General features: G+C 40.9%; 1 non-coding gene across 1 annotated transcript; it reads left to right on the top strand.

Moving 5' to 3' along the window:
• Window positions 1-3,489: 3,489 nt before the first annotated feature.
• On the top strand, window positions 3,490-3,591 carry LOC115068006. Its single transcript, XR_003847373.1, has one exon. It is a non-coding gene; the product is annotated as a U6 spliceosomal RNA (small nuclear RNA).
• The last annotated feature ends 7,590 nt before the right edge of the window (window positions 3,592-11,181 follow it).

Raw genomic sequence — 11,181 nt, 5'->3', positions numbered from 1 at the left:
CTGTCTATTTGGTGTTATGTGTGCTGCTTTTGTCTGCATTGGGTTTGTTTTTCATTAATTTTGGGAATTTTTCTTCTATATTTCTTCTATATTTCTCCTGTTAAGATCTGGTCAATGATATTGACCTAGGACTTTTCTCCTTTGTCTATTGCTACAATTCAGAATTATGGTCTTTTTATGGTGTCCCATATTTCCTGTATATTCCAATCCTACATTTTAAAACTTTTTCCTAATCTTCACTAGAGTGGTAATTTACTAAAATTCTTTAATTTTATCATCCAGGCTTGATATTCTTTATCCATTAATTCATTCTGCTTCTGAAGCTTTGTCCTGTCATTTTAAATTGTCTTATTGAGTTTTTCAATTCCATCCTCATTTTCACTTGTGTTTTCTTCAATATTTCTATCTCTTTTGTGAGTTTGCTTTTTAGCTCCTGAATTGTCTTTGTCATTTTATTCAATAAAATATTTTCATTTTCCTGAGCTTCATGTAGAGATTCAACACTATCCTCTTTGAGTTTCCTAACTTGAATGTGTGTTATTTATTTATTTTTTTGATTTCTTTAATCTTGTTTATGATTGTTCTTTCAAATTCTATAGTCATGGGCTTCCCCTAGGTAATTCTCATTGTAGAACACTTCTATAAGACAAGTGGAGTTATTGTTGACATATTAGGTTGATTTTTCATTTTATTTGTATTTTCCCTTGTGGTCTGAGTGTGTGGATTTCTTTCGTTGTTGGTGTGTCTATTATGAAACTCAGGCCTGCCTTTGTTGAGTTGAAGTTAAGTTCTGTAAAAATTTGTTGATATAGCATGGTTGTTTTCTGATTGGGTGTGAATAGTTCATTGGTCTGGGCTTCAGGTTCTCTTTTGTATGTTATTGGATGGGTGGAATAAATCCAGGAAGTCATGTTCTCTCTAAGAGAGAAAAGCATCCTTGGTCAGTCAGCTAGTCATAGAAACCTCAGCAGGGTGAGGCCAAGGCCCAAAGAGAGCTGATCAAACACCATGGGTGATTATTGGATTTTTTAAAAGTCTTTGCCTACAGGAATTTTTCACAGAGTAAAAGATTGTTATTTGTCACACATTTCCTTGTATGTTATTTGAAAGTTGACAAATCATACTTGACTTTGAGTATTATATGAAAAACTATGCAAATGAACATGGATTGATGAATTTTGGAATAAAGAAGCAGAGATGGAAAACTGAGTAAACAGGAGTGTGGATGGATGATAGATGGGTGATGAATGGGAGGATGGATACACAATGGATGACTGAATGAATGGAGGGTGGATGGAAGATGGGTAGGTAAAAGAACAGAAGGATAGATGGACGATGGATGAATGAATGTATTGGAAGTTGGATTGGAGATGGGTGGGTGAGTGAACAGAAGGATCGATGGAAGGAGGATGGGTGAATGAATAGAAAGATAGTGAATGAAGAATAGAGGAATAAATGAACAGACGATGCATGGACAAAGGATGGAGGGCTATATAACATGATTAATCTGTTAATTTATCAGATAAAATGATGAGCTAAAAAGCAGAATTGGGACATTAAAAGCCACAGAACAGATAGGCTGAAATATTCTCTACTGCTACTTGCTGTAGAATATGTCATAATAAAGACAGAAATACCTCATGTGAGTGACAGTTTGTGACGCACAGCCTTATCTGAACACCTCAGGAGGAGGTAGATCCAGTACATGTTCCCTGTGGGTCTATCCACACAGCAGACTTGAGAGGAGAGCCTTGTATACACACTGACCTCTCAAACTGTATGAGCATCAGGGTTCTCAGTCCAGAGTAAGAGAAGAACCTTCTGAAGATGACCAGGTTTCTGTTGTGTGTTGTGGCCTGGATAACCTCAGTAAGTTTAGCTTTTCCAGTTTCATCAATTATTGCAAGTTTCATGGTCTCGTGTTTTCCTGATGGCTGAGTACTAGTGCACTGTGTTTACATACCCATTTTTATTAACCATCCAGAACCTGATGGATACATGAGCTGGCTCCCTTTCCTCGCTCTCATGGGCAGAGTAGCAATGAACATGGATTATAAGCATCTTTGAAATAAGACATAAATTCTTTTTTGGCATATGCACAGTATTGTTATGGCTGGGTCATATGGTAATTCTAGTTCTAGCTTTCTTGAGAAATCTGACTGCTTTCCAAAGTGGTTTCACTAATTCAGACTCTATCAACAGTGCCTAAGTGTCCCCCTTTCAACACAAACATGTCATTTGTTTTTCTAGTGGTGGCTTTCTGACTGTGGTGAGACAAAATCTTTACATACTCTTAATTTGCATTGTCCTGATAGCCAAGTACATGCCATTATAATTCTCCTTTACAGATTTTTTTCTCTTAAGTTACATTGCTCACTTTTAATTGTTTTTTTTGCTTTCTTAATGTTTAGTCTTCTTAGTTCTCTACATTATCTAGACACTAATCCTTTGTCATATTTATAGGTGATAAAGATTTTCTTCCATTCTATTGGCTGCCTCCACAGACAACTGACAGATTCCTTTCCTGTTCAGAAGCTTTTTAGTTTCATAAGATACTATTTGGTAATCTATTGTATTTATTTCCTGTACTATGAAACTCCTGTACAGAAAGTTTGCACCTGTGCCTATAAACCAAATGAATTTCCCACCTTTAGATCTAGTAATTTTAGTGTAGCATGTCTTATATTAAATTCTTGGCCATGTGCGACGTAGGGAACTAGCTTCATTTTTCTGCATATTGAAATTCCTGTTTCCCAATTTAAGTTTTTGAAGATGCTGTTTTTTATCCCATATATATTTTGACATCTTTGTCAAAGACCATGTAGCTCTAGTTGTGTAGTTGTGTGGTTGTTTGTACTCATATCTGGATCCTCCACTTATTCCATTGATCTCTGTGTATATGTTTGTGCCAGTACCATGTGCTTTTTATAACTAGAGTTCTGTAGTATACCTTGACATCAGCAGTGGTGATATATATTATACCACAGCATCCTCAGAACTATGGAGACACTGTGAGGCAGACCCCCAGAGCCCACCGGAAAGCCAGCCTAGAAAACTTCACAAGAACAGGCCACTGAGACACGATTGGAAAAAAATAGTCTGTGGGCATTTGTTTTTCTGTCAGTCACAGATATGAAAATGTGAAGACTCTCTCACAACGTTTAGTCCTTCTCACTGGACACAGTGATGTACACTAAGGAGAAACACAGACCATCACTGGGAACTCAGAAGACCCTCGCTGGTGGCAGGTACCCACCATCAGATGGATTTTGTTGCTTTAAAACTAGAGCCTCAGTCCTGTTAGGCAAGTGTTCTACAACTCACTGCCTCTTCCATAGTCACTCACAAATATGAATGTGCAGAGAAGAAAATTCAAATGCAAATCAACTACTAGACTTGCTGTTAAGTAAAAGTATATTTTGAGTTATACAATTTGATGATTTTCATACATATCCGCATTATAACTGTAAAAATCAACATGATTACTTCTTGCTTTAGAAGTGCATATACAAAAATTAGAATACTACATAGAAGATAAACATGGCTCCTGTCAGGGATGACATACGAAGTCTAGAAGCATTCCATATTTTTAGACAGTGTTCCCCATGTACACTGGAGCCAGCACGAGCTCTTCCTTTGACTGATATAATCCTTGGCAGGTACATTCATGACAGTGACCACATAGGCTCAGTCAAAGTCACAAACTGAATAAATAGACAGAATCAGTCATGAGAACATCAAGACATTCAGGACAGATAGTGGGGGGAACACAATATTGGACATACACATACTCACAAATAGGAGGACATGCAGACTTCAATGTTTGCCTATGTAGAAACATGCAAATATGGGCATACATACACATTTTGCTCCCCAACATAGTTATGATATACTCCTTCTCTTACATGTGGACATAAGTTTAGGAGCCCATAAAATCTGAGGGAGATGGGTTAGGGAGATATGGAGTAGATTGATACTTCTTCAAAGAATCCAGTGGTTAATCAGCAAAAGATGTGATGCTCTGGTGTCATTTATTGGGAAGTATTTTAGGAGCCAAAAGTGTCAGAGTTGGGGCTGTAAACTTGGGCATTGTCCTAGTTAGTTTTCTATTGCTGTGGTAAAACATTGACCAAAACTGACTTTGAGAGAAGGATTATTTGGTTTAAAGCACAGAATCCATAATAAAATGAAGCCAATGAAGGAATTCTGGGAAAGAACCTGGAGTACAGACTGTGGATGTACTCTGGTTACTGGCTTCTCTCCTAGCCTGTGCTCAGCCTGCTCCCTTATATAACACAGGAGCACCTATCCAGGGGTGGCACTGCCCACAGTGGGCTGAGCCCTGCCATACCACCCAATAATCAAGAAAATTCCCCACAGACAGGGAGGGCCACAGGCCGGTCCAATGGAGGAATTTCTCAATTGAGGTTACCTCCTACTAGATGCATCAAACTGGCAGCTAAAGCTATGCAGCACAATTCACCTGTTGTGAACTTTCAACCACTACCTTTCCATTTCCTATCCCCAAGATCTCACGTCAATATTAGTATCATAATAGTAAACAGTACAACTTTGGAATTCTCACAGCCCTTAAAAATTCAAACACTTTCAAAGTGTAAACATAAAAGCCTTGCTAATTTAGTAGTGACACTCTTCCTTGGTTCTACAGGTCTGCATTTGTAAATCTTCATGCTGTAAATGGAATTTCTTTTATCTCTTTGGGAAATATTTGCATTTTACTGTACAAATACATCTCTGCCCTCTTTATTCTGGCAATATAGTATTGTATAATGTAAATTTATTTCACCCTATTGATAGTGGTTGTTAATTCTTTTTTATCTTTATATGTTTTCAGAAGAATGAACAAGCTTTGTTTTTTATTATGGTTGAAAATACTTTTATGACATAGTTGTTAACACTGTTAATAATATGGACATGCTAGGATTTGGATCACTTTTAATTGAAGTCTGTGTATTATGCACAACCTACTATGCATACATAAATAGCCTACTTCCAAGAAGCGAAAATCTGTATGATAACATGTTTTTTCTCTGAACATAAGACATTATAACACTAACATGATGTACATTTGAAAGTGGCCTTATGTACATTTCCCAACAATCTTTTTAAGGAAAAATTGTGACCATATGTGTACAAATACAATCTTTAGTAATTCTTTGCTGATGGAAAAAAATTCAAACACTCTTAAAGCTTAATATTTCTTTCTAAGATTATCTGAAATCTATTAATTGTGGACTCTTGTAAGATCCAAAATGTTACATAATGACTTATTTCAAAAGGGAAGAACTTTAAGCCACCCCAAGTTTGAGCAACATAGCTGAATGTTGAACACCTGGGATTCAATCACCGTCTTCTGGACTCCATAGGTTATGGGCAGCTCCACTTCTCTGACTTTGCTCTTGGTGTGGATACCATTGTCATGGTATTTCCAGTATTTTGGGGTCTTCATTGCAACTGAGCCTGCACCTTCAGCAGTTGCCTCTCTGGGTGAAAAGATTCTCTCCATGACCTTTCGCATCTTCAACACCAGTACCACCTGAGAGACTCTTACACATTTACAAGTTCTGCTGCCAGGATGATATGCAGACTTTGACCCCTCTGGATCACAGTGTCTGTGAGCTGATCGTTAGGAAATACTTCCAGAAGATTTCATTCAATGACGTGGATCTCCTATTACTCGTCGCTGATTTTTCAGCCTCAGCTGGTCACTGTGGATTATCCCAGGAAAGCACAAAAGTTTCACTTCCAAAAAGCATAACTCAAAAAATATCACACTTATCCCTGATAGAACCTACATTGCATGCGCCTCCATCAGCATTATCTTCCAATTTCCTCCAAAATATCTCTCTGATTTCCAAGCATTTTTCCAGTCCAAAGCACAAAAACAATCCACAAACTTCAGACACACAGTGATCACGTCCACCACAGCAATATGCAACTCTTGATATCTGTGTCTGTCCTAGTTAACTTTCTAATGCTGTGTTGAAACACTGACCAAAACCAGCCTGGGGAGGAAAGGGTTCACTTGCCTTACAGCTACCAATCATCACCAAGGGACTCCAAGGCAGGCACTCAGGAAAGGACCCTGGAGCACAGGTTATGGAGGTAGTCTGTTTACTGGTGTGAAAAATTGGCCTGAGTTCAGCCTACTTCCTTATACAACACAGGAACACCTGCCCTGGGGTGAAACCACCCACAGTTCCCTGGGCCCTCCTATATCACTCAACAATCAAGAGAAAATGTACCACAGACATGACAATAGGTCAATCCATCAGAGGAAATCCCTCAATTGAGATTCGTTCCAAATACGTGTGTCAAGTTAACAATTGAAGCTAATCATCACCAAGGGACTCCAAGGCAGGCACTCAGGAAAGGACCCTGGAGCATAGGTTATGGAGGTAGTCTGTTTACTGGTGCGAACAATTGGCCTGAGTTCAGCCTACTTCCTTACACAACACAGGAACACCTGCCCTGGGGTGAAACCACCCACAGTTCCCTGGGCCCTCCTATATCACTCAACAATCAAGAGAAAATGTACCACAGACATGACAACAGGTCAATCCATCAGAGGAAATCCCTCAACTGAGATTCGTTCCAAATACGTGTGTCAAGTTAACAACTGAAGCTACCCAGCATAGGCATGAAGAGGGAGTGGGGTGTTAATTCTCTCGGGGCCCTGGGGATAATGGCTTCCCTGGGCTGAGTGAGACCCTGCCCCAATTATGCTTGGGGCCATCTCTATTCCTCATAGTGTTGTGGTGATATGGGAGCCCACCTTGTTGGGCAGCGAGTTCCAGGATGGACCAGGATCAGATACTCATCCCCTGGCTATAGAACACCCAGTTTGTTGTCCCCAACACCATAGACAATAGCTTTAACAACTCTCCTGCGCCTGGCACCAACAGCCCTTGGAACAGCAGGCCTCCTTCCAACCAAGAAAGCAAAGTCAAGGACCCCATGTCACTGGCATTCTGGTAAAGGCCTGACAATGTCCACCCAGTGCTCTGCCTGCCTGCCCCACTGCACACAGCACAGGGAGCAGAAGACAGAATGAAAAGATTGGGCATATAAAATGGGCGAACTCCATCCACCACTTCAGGGAGAAGTGGGATTGACTGGGGGCAGGTGCCAAGATTTGCCCCCAGGGTTTCCTGGGCTGGACCTGGCCTCTGTAGAATCTTTGGGGAAAAAGGGTCCACATGTGGATGTCTCTGTGGACTCTTGTCCATTGAGAAATAGCTTGTCCCACTCTCCACTGATGGGCTTGAAGTTAGTTGAATTCCTTTCCCTAGATGGCTGATAATAGAGAGGAAAATTCTGGGCTCCTCCCTTCATCCACTTACATAATTAACATACCCATAGTCATCACAGTTATAATTTTCCTCCATTTTCTCATATAAAGAATATTTTTATAGTAGAGAAAGTATATCTTTTTTGGGGGGGTTCTTAATTTTTCAGAAGAAGCATTTCATTATAGCTTTAGCATACTCAATAACAATTTCCAGAGCAAAGATACATCTCTTTAAAGGCAGCTACAACATTTATAGGTTCACAGTTGAATTAATACTTTTATACAATCATATAAAGAATATTTAACATGCTTTTTCCTTGCAGTATTCAACTGTGTGAGGCAGTGCTGCTATCTGAAGAGCAGCCTATGACATGGGAAGGTCCTGGTCACAGGATACACACCGCAGCTACACAGGAAGATTGTGTTCCAGAGTCCTGTGCACACCGGGGTGACTGTAATTCAAAGAACTTTTGATGAAGACTTTAGTGCATAAGGGGGTTCATTGGACCTTTGTGAGGACTGCGTTAAACCTGGAAATATATCTGAGAATTTCTGTTACCCTCGCCCCTGCCTTGTTAGGATTAGGACAGGCTGTGTGGTCAGCAAACACATACCTTTGCAGACTGTGAACTGGGGCTGTGCTGATCACATCCTGTTCATGTGTTAACTTTGGTCAGCACCTGCCTGCTCTGGTGGGCATGGTAAGCCATCCCTGTCATGCCTGACTGAAAATAGGGAAGCTCCCACTTACCATGAATACTGCACAGCCAGAGGATTGCAGGGAGGCTCCTGTGTGGTAGGGAGCATTGAAAGTGAACGTCTGTAGCTTTTCTCCCAGGCAGCTGCATGGAGGCAGCTCCTCTGCAGATCTACTGATGGTAACAGGAAACTTCATGAGTCAAGACATAGGTTACATCTGTGTCAACAACAGAAAACCCTCTCAGAATAACACTAGGTATTTTTAAAAATTAGTTAACAGGAAATTATTACTTGTGGAGAGGATTTATTGCCTGTGTCTGAAGAGAGAACTTACACATTTGTTCCCACAATGTGATTGTTTACTTTATGAGATATGAAGGCTGTCAGTCCATTTTTCAAACATAAGACATTTCACCTCCTTATGTCCATTTTATAAGTAATGACTGCATGAGCCAAGAAATCACCATCAGATTTACATGGGTTGGGATTGTGTGTGTATTCTGCTCATTCTCCACACTGGCCCATTTTCCCATGCCCTTTAATAACTCATTTTGGTTAGACTGGCTATTTACATAGTCTTTGCATATTTTCATATCTCAGGACATATAGGAAGGAATTACATTTCAATGAAGCAAAAAAAAAATTAACAGTAAATTAGAGATGTATCTCTGTTGGTAGCAGAATAATTTAGTATGCACAAAACCATGGGTTCAGTCTTGTGAAGTGCCTGAATGGTGTGTGGTGGTGCAGCCCAGTCAACATAACATGTAAGTGGTAATTGCAGAAGACTTAGAAGTTCCAGGTCATCCTCAGTTACATAGCCAGTAGGAGAAACTACATAAGAATAAAACAGTTCACCGCTTCCCTGTACGTGGTATGAAGTGTTGGCCATTAAAATGATTTCTGAGTGGGTCTCACTGAAAACCTAGTGAGTATAATTTTCACTGACTGCACACAGGCTGCATTCTGGTCTCCTGATCCCTCCCTGCAACTGCACATTATCTTCTGCTTTTGGTATTCCAGGGTGTCTCTAGCCTATTTCGGTGGTTCATAATTCTATCTGAGGACCATTAAGTCTGATACACATTATCTCAGGTGTAGTAACAGAAGAAAACACAGCTGTTTCAATTTGTACATTAGTCAATGTTCCATCATCAGGACAAACAAAAATAAACACTGAAAGAGAGTATGAGTCTGTGATTCAAATTTAAAATGATGAAAAAATTTTTGGCTCACACTTAAAAGCTACATCTCTTCAAGACCCCCACAAACTTCCAATTAATCCACACGAGAAGTGAGCTTCTGACCTGTGGTCCTTGGGGACCATACAGAGTCATTGTGGAGCAGACCTGGATGGTGGTGATGAATCTCCAACTTCAGGATCCCTCCTCCTTCACACATGGCTCTGGCCCTGCTGCTCTGTGATCCAGAGACCCCTCTTCTGGATGTACTTTGAGTAAAATGTGTAAACTCACACTATGACAGAAGGGCCATGGACATGGTGCATCCAAACATTTCCTGCTGGGAGACACACAGCACATGTTTTACCCAGAGCAGCTGTCACTACCACCAGGACTGTATTGGTTATCAATATCCTGGTGGCCCATCAGCTATAGGCTGGCTTCGCATTTCCTTCTGCCTTCAGAAGATAATGAAATCTTGAAGCTGTGGGGCCAGATTGAAGTCAGCTAAGTCATGGGCCTGGGATATTGAAGGGGACATTTTTCTTGAGCCCCTCCTCTCATCTCTGCTTCCCCTCCTACCTGAGTTCATTCCTCCCCTCACCCATAAGTCAATCTGTCCTGTACCAACTCCATGAAAGACCAATGTCCTCAGTTCACATGAACTGAGTTCTCTGAACCATGAGCCAAAGTCAGCTGTCCTTCACCTTCAATTTATCTAGCATAAAATTCACAGAAATGGAAAATTCATGCACACCTTCATGTCCACTGTGGAGGTCATCAAATCATGAGGCTCTTGTCAGTTCCAGAGCTACATCAAAAAGCACATATTTCTCACACAGCAGGGTAGGGACTTTCTCCAGGGTGGCCACAGCATGACATCTCAGCTCTGGGTACTCTCGGCATTCTCTGGGACCCTTGATGATACACAACCTTCATGCAGGACCAAGAATAAGGTCACCAGTCCCTAGACTGTCTGTCCCAGGAAACTGTTTTGTTATCAAGCCCTGAAGCTCTTCTTGACATCTTCATCATGACCACCTGAATATTCACGAAAAATACTGGCCTGGACCCCGGGCAGGTAGCTGTCCAATGGATGTCAGAAGGACTCAGATTCAATATCATCAAACAAAATTCTACATGCTGAAGGCAGAACAGAAAGAGAAATTAAGGTCACCAGTCCCTAGACTGTCTGTCCCAGGAAACTGTTTTGTTATCAAGCCCTGAAGCTCTTCTTGACATCTTCATCATGACCACCTGAATATTCACGAAAAATACTGGCCTGGACCCCGGGCAGGTAGCTGTCCAATGGATGCCAGAAGGACTCAGATTCAATATCATCAAACAAAATTCTACATGCTGAAGGTAGAATAGAAAGAGAAAGACCCCAGTGTTAGGCACAAGCAGAGCAGCTTATTCAAAAGGACAAGTACATTCCACAGTGACCCCTCAATTCTAAGGAAAGGTAAAGCACAGCATGACCTCTTAGCCAGTATGCCTGGTTCTTAGGGAACAGGCTGGAATAGTCATTGAGGGGTAGATACTCTAGGACAAATAACCAACATTGGAAAGGGGATCTAATCTGAAGGGGAAAATCAGCTTTGTTTGAGGCCCTATCTAGTTGTTCATCTACAGTAACAAAATACTTGAGCTCAGGGAAGAAAGAGGAACAGCTGATGATAGACGGTTTATGGCACAGTTCATGGTCATAATGGACATTCCTAAGAAACTGGTAAGAGAGTTCGGAGCTGCTGATTCCCATAGTGCTGGTAATTAAGGAAGTGGGGCCCTGGACAGTGGTGCATTGCTAGATTTCTCATGATGAAACAAAAAAAATCATCTGAATCTACAGTCCCTGGGAGAAATACAGAAAATAACTCATGGCCCAAACCCACCAGACACTCAAGGTGCCCTGTGCCTGCCAGGGGACCAACCACACAAACACACTGAGAGCCCCACCCTCAAGACCCACACATAGAATTTTCTCAA

This window comes from Nannospalax galili, unplaced genomic scaffold (genome assembly GCF_000622305.1).
Source record: "Nannospalax galili isolate Female #2095 unplaced genomic scaffold, S.galili_v1.0 scaffold1348, whole genome shotgun sequence".
Taxonomy (NCBI): Eukaryota; Metazoa; Chordata; class Mammalia; order Rodentia; family Spalacidae; genus Nannospalax; species Nannospalax galili.
The sequence above is the reverse complement of the archived record's forward strand: the minus strand, read 5'-3'. Positions and strand labels throughout refer to the sequence as shown.